Consider the following 10097-nt stretch of genomic DNA (forward strand, 5'->3'; position numbering starts at 1 on the left):
ACCTCTAGTGTTTTGGGAAGGCAGATGACTTCTACTACATGGGGTGACTCAAGGGATATGTCCCTTTACTGTACTCTGCTTTAATTGAAGAAGGAACCTACGAAACATTTAAACTGCCAAGAGTTTCCTAGGAGACTGCCTTTCCTTCTGATATTGCGTCTAAATTGTCTGATTTGCATACAGCCTCCAAAGTAATATACAATTTTCTGGATTTAAAAAAGATATTCTTTCCTTTGGCTAAGAATATATACTATGAACTGAATTTTATCTCCCCTCCTCCCCTCCCTAATGAATATGTTGAAGCCCTAACCCTCAATGTCACTATATCTGGAGACAGGGCCTTATTGGAGGTAATGTTTAAATGTGATCATAAGGGTAAGACTCTGATCTTGATAGGATTGGTCCTTATAGGAAGAGACACCAGAGACCTTGCTCTTTCTCTGCCATATGAGGACAAGTGAGAAGACAGCCGTCAGCAAGCCGGGAAGAGCACTCTCACGCGAAACCCATCCTGCTGGACCTTGATCCTGGACTTCTAGCCTCCAGAACAGAGAAAATAAGTTTCTGCTGCTCACAGCACCAGTCTGCAGCCTGAGCTGAGTAATACAATAAGTTAGGGTATCAAGGGTAGGGTCCATGTTAGACTTGCTCATATTTTTTAAAAGATTTTTTCTATACATTCATTTGAGAGAGAGCAAGGAAGAGCAAAGAAAGGGGGGAAGTTCAGAGGGAGAGGGAGACACCGAGAGTCCAATGGACTCAGGGCTCGATCCCAGGACCCAGGGATCGTGTCTGAACCAGAGGGAGATGTTTAACTGACCTAGTCACCCAGGCATTCCTAGATTTGCTCATTTTTTAATCCCAGAGCATTTTCAGTGCCTATTAAATAGTAGGTGCTCAAAAAGTCTTTACTGAATAAACAAATCTATAATTGAATCCAAAATACAAAAGTTAGTCAACAGATAAGCATCTGAATTCTCTTTGAGTAGAACTGGTTTCAGATGCATTCTCTGGCTAGTTTATTAGATTGTATATGGGCAGCATGGACATTCAGTGTAGAGCCAATCCCAGGTTCTTCTTCCCTTTCTATCTGCCCCTTTACGTTTTTCCTCCATTTGACTATGTAGGTGTTCAGAGAATGCAGCTTGGGATCCAGACTGCCTGGGCCCAAGTCCTGGCTCTACCTCTCGTGACCTCAGGCAAGGTGGTTAACTACCCCATGTGCCAATAACAGCATGTGTAAAATGGAGATAATTATAGTACCTATGAGGAGGTTGCTGTGGGAATTAAACTGATACATGTCATGCTTAGAAAACAAATAGTGAGCTCTCATCACTCATAGTTATCAATTATTCTTAAACCTACTTTAACCAGAGATCTAATATCTCCTTCCTTTTGTACCTTCAACCTCTATACTGGCTCCTTCCCAGCAACATTTATATATGAACAAATCTCCCGATTTAGAAGATAAAAAATTCTCCCTTGACCCTTTACCTCTCTTTGCCTACAGGCCAGTCCTTTCCCTCTGCTTTTACATTTTTTTAAAGATTTATTTATTTGAGAGAGAGAGAAAGACATGTGGATGGGGTGGGGTAGGGAAGAAGGGACAGAGGACAGGGGAGTGGGACAGACTTCCACTCAGCAGAGAGTCCTATGTGATGCTCCACATGGGGCTCAATCTCCCCACCCTCCCCTACCAGGAGATCATGACTTGAGCCGAAACCAGGAGCCAGAGGCTTAGTGGACAGAGCCACCCAGGTGCCCCCACAGCCACTTTTCAGACCAGTCACATATACCACCATCATCATTTTCCCAGGTTGCAACCCTCAGTATATTTCAGTTTCACATCTCAGATCCCTGCCTACACTTCCTCTTCCTGAATATCTTGGAATACAATGGTCATTGATTCTGTTCTTAATTTGCTTTAATTTCAAGCTCAATCTAATGATACTGAACACATCCTCCTTCTCTCTCTTCTGTTGTCTTCCAAACCACATTCTCTGGACCACCTGCTTATCTGACCATTTATCCCTGCATCTCTTGCAGACTTCCTCTTATCACTTGCTTTGGGAGGTCCTCAAGGCTCTGAGTCTACAGTCACTTCTCAGCCAACTGCATCTGCTTCTCTCCTTCTCCTTGCACAACCATCTAATCACCACACACCATCTGCTGGGTCTCTTACGTGTCTCTCAGATGTATTATGCTAGTCCATCTCCACCATCAATCCTGGCCCAGCCCAGCATCCATCTCTCACTTTTTTTAAAGATTTATTTATTTTTTGTTCATTCATTCATTCATTCATTCATCATGAGAGACATACAGAGAGAGGCACAGACACAGGCAGAGGGTGAAAGAGGCTCCCTGCAGCAAACCCGATGTGGGACTTGATCCAGGGACCCCGGGATCACAACCTGAGCCAAAGGCAGATGCTCAACCACTGAGCCACCCAGGTGCCCCTCTCACTTTTTTGTATAATAGCCCCATAGCTGGCTTTTTCTATTTCTCATCTTGTCCTCTCTCGGTTTCCTTTCAAAAATGCAAAGAGGATCAGTCCTTTGTCTGTTTGAACTCTCTAAGTAACTTGTCAACACCCTTAGGAAATGGTTCTCCTACTCTAATGTGCCAGGAAGGCTTCAGGACCTGCCTTTTGCCTACCTTTCTAGCTCAGCTCTCACTCACCCTGCTATACTACTCTCTTAATCTATACTCCATGGGCTTTGAGTTACTCAGTGTCTAATACTCACTCTTGCCAGGACCTTTAGCATCCTGGACCCTCTTTGTAGAGTTTTGCCACCATGTTCTTCAGTCTAGGTGGCAGTCTGTTATTTCTCCTCCAATAGCATCTTTCTCTGACATAAAATTTTGTTTTAAAATCTGTATCTTTGCTCCATGAGAAGAAGAATTATCTATGTCTCCTTTGGCTTTCAACACACAATACACATTTAAATATTTGTTGAACAGGTGAGTGAATTATCCCTCCTCAATTTTCCTTATGCTCATTTTTAATCCTTTGGTTCAATTGCTTTGCTCTGTATGATGGTAAATTTTATGTCTTAACTGGACGGAGGCAAGGATGCCTGAATATTTCATCAAATGTTCTGAATATTTCAGTGAAGATATTTCTGGCTGACATATAGTATATAAACATATATATTTAAAGATTTCATTTTATTCCTGAGAGACTCACAGAGAGACAAAGACATACACAGAGGGAGAAGCTCCCCCCTGCAGGGAGCCTGATGCAGAACTCGATTCCAGGATCCCGGGATCATGATCTGAGCAGATGCTCAGTGACTGAGCCACCCAAGTGCCCCGAGTTTAATATTTAAATCAATAGATGAGGTAAAACAGATTGTCCTTCCTAATGTGGGTGGGCCTCATGCAATCGCTGAAGTCCTGAATAGAACAAAAAGACTGACCATCTCTGAATAAAAGGAAATTATTCCTGCCTTATTGCCTTCTAGCTGGGACATTGGTATTTTCTTGCCTTCAGACTCCAATTGAAGCATCAGCTCTTCCTATCTTGAGCCTGCCAGTCTTGAATTGAAGGTGCACTATTGTTTCTCATGGTTCTTAGGTCTTTGGGCTCAGACTAGAACTTGCACCATTGGCCCTGCTGGGTCTCCAGCTTGTAGACTCACCCCACAGGTCTCAGGACTTGTCAGCTTCCATAATTGTATGAGCCAATTCCTTATAATAAGCCTCTCTCTTTGTATATCTCTATCTATCTCTGTATCTATCTATCACAATATCTGTCTACCTATACATATATATCTCCTATTGGTTCTGTTTCTCTGAAGAATCCTGACTAATACAATCTGTCAATAATATTTGGAGTTGGAAATATACCAAGAAGTGATCAGATACATAGATAATAAACATAAATGTTTACCACCTGTCACTAGCAGCAATTTTCTAAATATAACTAAGTTTGAATTTTGTTTTTCTTTTTTATTCAAAAATTGCCAAAATCCAGAAAGTCATCAGCAAAAAAACCAACAAAAATCAAGACAGGTATCAGTAAGCTGCAAACTGAGCAAGACAGTCTTTAGGGAAGTGTCATGTAGTAATACTTATACCACCAACTAGTTCATGTGCACGTCGGTTTTTTAAAATTCATATTTCCAAAATAACATTTCAAAGGGTACTTAGGGTCTATAAATAGCTTACAAATTTTAATCTATAATGTAGCTAAAATCTCTTATAGAGTTCTGCACCTGACAAAAGAAGTTGCTGAACAGATGAGGGAAGGAGAGGAGAGATTAAGCAAATTCCACCTAATTCTAGGCACGTGGTGAGTCTCGTGTATGTTCCATAAATTAATGTCCTGTGTGGCCATGTAGCCATGTGGCACATTCCTAATTCCTGCTTCCACTATTGAATTGTCTGACATGAAAGCTCAGATAAGTTCATCATCAACAACAAAATTTGAGTACGGCTCTGTGCTAGGTTCTTTCCTAACTGTGGAGAAAACATAAGAATGACAAATGCTCATTCTCAAAATGAGAGTAGGAAAATCAGAGGAATGAAGGAAATGAAGAGTGAATTCAATGGTCGATTCTCTGTTCTTCACTCAACTTGCCTTCATTTCTCCATCATTCACCTTCAAGCCAATTCATGGAGTATGGGAATAGCACAGATCCATGCCAATTATTTTTATACAAATGTGCATATACACAAAGTGATCATGGGCTTAACAGCAGTTTACAAGAGACTTGGGGTGTTTGGAGAAATAAAAGTTCAATTGAAACAATTGAAGTGGGGTTAACCTGGGATGCACAGTCAGTTGAACATCAGTCAGACTCTTGGTTTCAGTTCAGGTGGTGATCTCAGAATCTTGAGATCACAAGCCTGGCTCCATGCTCAGTGCAGAGTCTTCTTAGGACTCTCTCTTCCTCTCCCTTTGCCCCTCCCCTACCCCCAAGCTTGCTCCCTCTCTCAAATAAATAAATCTCCTTAAAAAAAAAGAAAAGAAACAATTAAGTGGTCAGAGCTGCTAAAAAAGCTAATAGTTCTTAATGTTGTTCCCATTTGCAGAAATAAAGTGCCCTGATTGAAGTAGATAATAATTTTCTTTTTTTTTTTTTAATTTTTTATTTATTTATTTATGATAGTCACAGAGAGAGAGAGAGAGAGAGAGGCAGAGACACAGGCAGAGGGAGAAGCAGGCTCCATGCACCGGGAGCCCGATGTGGGATTCGATCCCGGGTCTCCAGGATCACGCCCTGGGCCAAAGGCAGGCACCAAACCGCTGCGCCACCCAGGGATCCCGATAATAATTTTCTAATTGTACACTTTATTATCTATTGCTGAAAGATCTTGGATATTTCACCTGGAGTAAAACAATTAAGACACACTTGGAAACTTTCTTCAAACCTTTGGTCCTCTTTCTATGGGTGAAAACTTGGGAAAAGTGTGAAAATTACAGATATCTCTTACTGTTAAGAACTTTCTAGCAACTAAAACAATAGAACAAAGAAATGATACTGACTCAGCTCTCTTGGCCTGCGAGAGCTGAGTAAGTATCATAATCTCATTGGATGTGATCAAGAAGAGAGTGGACGACACCTGTAAAAGAGGATCTAGAAAGAATTATTCTACTGTCTGGAAGTTAAATTAGATGACCTTTAGTTCTCTCCTCAAATTCTGAAACTCCATGGTTTTATTTATTTTTATTTCCCTAAGATTTAATTTTTTTTAAATTAATCTCTACACCCAATGTGGGGCTCGAACTTACAACCCCAGATCAAGAGTCACATGCTCTACCAACTAAGCCAGCCGGGTGCCCCTGAAATACCATAATTTTAGGTTTTAGTAAGTTGTGGACTGTTTACTTGTACATTTGTAGAGACTTTAAAAGCACATTATTAAAACTTTTATAGTATGTCCAATCACATCATTACACATGCAAAAAAAAAAAAACCCTCAGAAAATTTGCTGAATAAATGTTAACATAATAAAGTACACATTTTGATACCTCACCAAACTAAGGGTGTACAGTATTTCATGAACTCAACATTTTCTTTTAATTCAAATCTTACATGATATAAAGACCTAGAAAAACATTGGTAATCTGAATTATTTTACATAGAAAGATAATCCATGGGCTCTCTAAAGCTACTGAATACTATCCTTTTCATTATATCTCCTATTAATGCCTTTATTATTCTTTTGTTTCTGTTTTGTTTGTTGAAAATATCCTCATTACAAGTAAGAACAATGATAAATTTTGTTAAATATTTGCTTTTGAGTACTTAGGATCTGAGTACTTGCTCTGATGTACTCCAGGGAATTTTCTTATTTATTTTATCTTCCTGTCCATTCATTGTTTCTAATAAAAGGTTAAGACTAAAATAGTTCTCCCTCAGAAATGTACAACAGCATATTTAATTTTGCTTTAGTATCTAAAAGTTAGTGGGTAATCAAAATGAGATGATGTAAACTTTCTGCATATTCTTCTCAATACCATTTTTCTCCAACAACAACTACCTTTCAAATATTTAAAGTTCTGAATCTGAGATCCTGTGAAACAAGTCTTATTTTCATCATGGATCTTAATAATATGTTAATAAAGTATCTCAGATATAACTGTCTGTTGGAATCCCATCAAAAGTGGAGCTAGCTTTCCCTTTAATATATAATTCTCTTCTTCTGATTGGCATCTTTCATCCTTCCTGGCTAGCTACTTGCTTCTGTGACACCTGTGGCCTCTCAATTCCTTTCTTAATGCAGCTGTTTAGGCCTGCCAGAGGAAACTATCAGGAAAGTCCCCCAGTTGACATTCTGTAGGTAGCCCTGAGAAGCAACCAAAGGCTTTTCCTGGGTCCAGCCACATTGAGACTCCAGCAACCCAAGCAGGGTCCTTACCATTTAACCTTCAACTCCTCTATCTACAGCCAATGTTTCTTTTTTCCTCTTTCTTTGAAATAATGTCAATTACTCTCAAAGTTCTCAAAGCCTTGCTGCTTAGACTCAGTGAATGAAGGCATCATTTGGAAAGATGTAAGACCATACGTATCATGATAAAAGAATGAAACACTGATTTTTTAATGACAAGAAAAGAGTGTCTTATAAAACGTTTCATTCCAATACACAAGCAATGTATTAAGCAATACATTAGCAATGTGCAATACACAAGATATGTTAGCTCCTGAAAGCCTTGAAAAAAGCCTTTTCCTTCACTGACAGAGAGTGGGTTTTATCAGCTCAGCTGTTGACAGCTTTCCCCTCATTCAGTCTTTGCATGAAAAACATAATTAATACTGCCTTGAATAGTCCAAGCTGAGTTGAGAAACCATCTGTCAGAGATGTCATGTAAGTAATTCCTGCCTGGGATGGAACTGGATGTTAACCAGTTTAACCAGCTTTCTTTCAAACCTGGACTCTCCTTAACCATGGTAAAAATTCATTTTTTCCAAATGGGAAAGTTGGTCCATGTGATGTTTGCATTCTAATGGAGTCATTATAAGACGAAAATCAAATCTTTCTGTATGTCAAAGACCAGTCCCTCACTCCCACCCTTTCTTTCTTTCTCTTTCCCTCTAAGGGCTACCTAAAAATAGACCATTTCTGCAAAGAGAATTTAAAAATTAAGGGGAAAAGTCTCTAAATTTATGTTCTCTTTATATTAAGAGAAAAAGTCTCAAGGGAAAAATTCGGTGCACTCATCCCAGTTTAATTTACAATTGGGTTGCTAGTGTCTAGAAGCCACTGCCTCTGTGATGGTTTCATACCTCAATGTTAAAAATCAGAATGAGACAAATTCTAATGAATAGAAGTCCACACAAACAATTGCTGCTTTTGTTGGTTCCTCTGGTACCAAGTCTAAGAATAGAAAGAAAATAAAAAACCTGGCAACACAACAACATCATCTTTTACAGCCATCTTTCTCTTCAGCATAAACTGAGGCATGTGTTTGATGGAGGGAGGGAAAGAGTGTTTCTTTTATTTCCCCTCAGTAAAGGAGCTTAGTTCCATTAAACAATGTTGGAAAACATATTGGAGATAGTATATTTAAAATTAATTTAAAATCTAAAGTGTTTTTAATGCCTTTTAATATAAACAAAAATTGATTTTATTAAAATGCTTTCAGATATTACAATACAATGATTTATTTATCACTCCAAGTCTGTAGCATGACTATAACTTCCTTTCTAAGTATATTGATTTTTAAGTGTATTATGGAAGTGGAAAAAGAACCAAAACAGTCTACCAAAATTCTTCACCAGCCCTCTTAAATAGAACCAGGTCCATTATGTCAATGGAGTCTATTTCAAAACAGTATGGGAAAATTAGTTTTTCAAAAGGATAGGATTAACCAGTTAGAAACATTCATTAAATAACAAAGGACAGGTCATACTTTTCTAAGTTGTGTTTTGCTGAGTTGAAACATGAAATGTCAAATATTGATAAAATATTCAAAGTTAAGTACACCAAAATGTCTGAAATATTGATATGGATTATCAACCTTTTCGAGTCTTTGCAGAACCTAAAAATGTCCTTGTTAACATGAGAAACTTAAAAGATCATATTTATCTGTAGATACAGTGCCCAGATAGAATTGATTTAAAATTTAAAGCACCTTTAGAAGAAAATTGCAGTGTTGTTGAAGTTAAACATAGAGCAAAAATCATACTTGTTACTTTTCTTCCATGTTTTCTGTTCAGGACTCCTTAGACTTTAAGGTATTTAATCCAACTCAGAATAAATGTTGGTGCAAAAAATTTAATTTTAACTTTTGGGGCATTTAGCTCTCACAATGATGATCCTTCCAAATGCTAGTAACAATAATTATGTATTTTTCCTAGCTTGTGATATAAGGTATCATGCCTCTTGGTGTATTATTCTTCGATCAAGATTGCCTAACTTCAAATGAAGAACTCCACTTCAGAGCTCTGCTTATATATAAGACTATTACCTGAGGAATTATTACTAGGCTGATTTTCAGTTATGTGTCCTGGTATTAATAAATCCTTGTTATTTCCCATGGAATAGAGTGTTTTTGTTACTAGTGCCTGGTTTTTAGACATCTACACTTGCATTTGTGATAGTGAAAGGGAAGAGCAATACAAACTGTAAGGTGAAATCCGTAGAAGATCCAAAATCATTGCGGTCAGTAGACAGAGGCATGACAGTGTTGCTGTTAAGAACAGACCCTGGAGTACAGAGTACTTGGATTCAGGTCTAAATAGCTGTATGACTTGGGCAGTTACTTAACCTCTTCCGGCTACAGTTTCATTGTCTTGGTTGTAAAAGGAGGGTTGCTAGAGGTTTAAGTAAAATCTGTGGGTTTGTATCTGTATGTATCTGTATACATATGTATATATATCTACAATTAAGAGATATAGATCATATTTTATATGCATTACTTTGTATATGGATATATATTAAGATTATATATATCTACTTAAGATATATAAATGATACTCATTTAAAATATATACATGGATATATACATATATTCACTTCAGATTTTATGTATGTAATAGAGGCTCATTTTTTTATCAGGTGGTGTTCCTTAAATATTAACTATTATATTGGCTTGTCACTTCTATGTCTGAACTGCTAATGAGTTAACAAAATTGATTGATCTGATGATTCTTGCCATGTTTTTTCTTTCAAGTTTCAGTTATAGCAAAATGTCAATTAAGAAATTGAGTAAACACATAACAAGAAGTCTTAGAGCAAGGTGCTGAGTTCATAGACAGGATAATCACTTCCGGAATACATACGGATGAAGTCTTTGTAGAACTAGAAGAGGGGCTTTTAATGGACTTTTGTTTTAGAGATGATGGATTGACGTTTATTCTAATGAATATCCAGCCTGATGAGGACCCTCCTAGCAACTGCCTCTCACTGCCTAGTACTAAAACAGTAGCTTTCCGAGTTAAGTATAACTTCCTATAAACCAAAACACTAATACCTGAGCTTCATAAGGACAGATTTTGTTTGTGTTGGGTCATTGCTGCTGTATCTGCAGAATTTAGGCAAATGCCTTGCAAATAATGGGTGCACAGTAATTATTTCTTGAATGAACTGAATGGATGGAAAACTTGTTTTTTTCTTTAAAATAGGATTAACATTAAAAGCAAAAACAA

General features: G+C 37.8%; 1 long non-coding RNA gene across 1 annotated transcript; it reads left to right on the forward strand.

Moving 5' to 3' along the window:
- Positions 1-383: 383 nt before the first annotated feature.
- On the forward strand, positions 384-9056 carry LOC119878446. Its single transcript, XR_005386909.1, has 3 exons — positions 384-600; positions 4208-4294; positions 8808-9056. It is a non-coding gene; the product is annotated as an uncharacterized LOC119878446 (long non-coding RNA).
- The last annotated feature ends 1041 nt before the right edge of the window (positions 9057-10097 follow it).

Source organism: Canis lupus, unplaced genomic scaffold (genome assembly GCF_011100685.1).
Source record: "Canis lupus familiaris isolate Mischka breed German Shepherd unplaced genomic scaffold, alternate assembly UU_Cfam_GSD_1.0 chrUn_S1631H1822, whole genome shotgun sequence".
Lineage (NCBI taxonomy): Eukaryota > Metazoa > Chordata > Mammalia > Carnivora > Canidae > Canis > Canis lupus.